General features: G+C 31.3%; 1 protein-coding gene across 1 annotated transcript in view; it reads right to left on the bottom strand.

The window, feature by feature from the left end:
* LOC119589211 (bestrophin-2-like) overlaps positions 1-654 on the bottom strand; it is a gene marked incomplete at its 5' end in the record, with an annotated part of 32,647 nt that overhangs the window by 16,316 nt on the left and 15,677 nt on the right.

Raw genomic sequence — 654 nt, 5'->3', positions numbered from 1 at the left:
TATTCCTATTCTTTATCTACTTGTTTACTGCACACAGCTCAAGGTTCGCTAGCGTGACTGAAGCCTCGAAACACCTCAGTACCGAAAATGGATCAAATAACTCTTCAAACCATTTTATGATTTTTGATTTTTGAAAGTTCTTCTCAATTATAATACATAGCACTTTGGAAGGTATTTTATTTATATTTCTATACTATATCAGTCTTAATGGTTTCGTAACACACTGGTAAGATGAAAATTAGAAGATGAAAAAGAAAGAACATGCAATAACAGATATAAAAAAAAACAAAATATGAGGCTGCTAATAAACAGACAAGGAAGCTCGATATGGTTTCCATTATGTGAGTCTGATATAATGTGACACGTAATGTGATAATTACGACAGTTCACAATCGTATTCATTGGTTATCTAATATGTAATTAGCTGATATCATATTGACAGTGACACTTGATATGGCATTGTCTGATTTGCCACATAATCCTGAAAATAATCTAGAATCGTCATTTTTGCAATTTGTTTAAAACGAGAACCCTATTTCGATAGGATGCAGACGAAATTGAATAAAATCGTATTTCATGTTACGATAATGCAGATGTACGAAAAAAAAATTGTATATTTTCCAAAACAATTTTTCAGTCCTCTTTACAGTGGAT

The sequence above is a fragment of the Penaeus monodon genome, chromosome 25, assembly GCF_015228065.2.
Source record: "Penaeus monodon isolate SGIC_2016 chromosome 25, NSTDA_Pmon_1, whole genome shotgun sequence".
NCBI lineage: Eukaryota > Metazoa > Arthropoda > Malacostraca > Decapoda > Penaeidae > Penaeus > Penaeus monodon.
The sequence above is the reverse complement of the archived record's forward strand: the minus strand, read 5'-3'. Positions and strand labels throughout refer to the sequence as shown.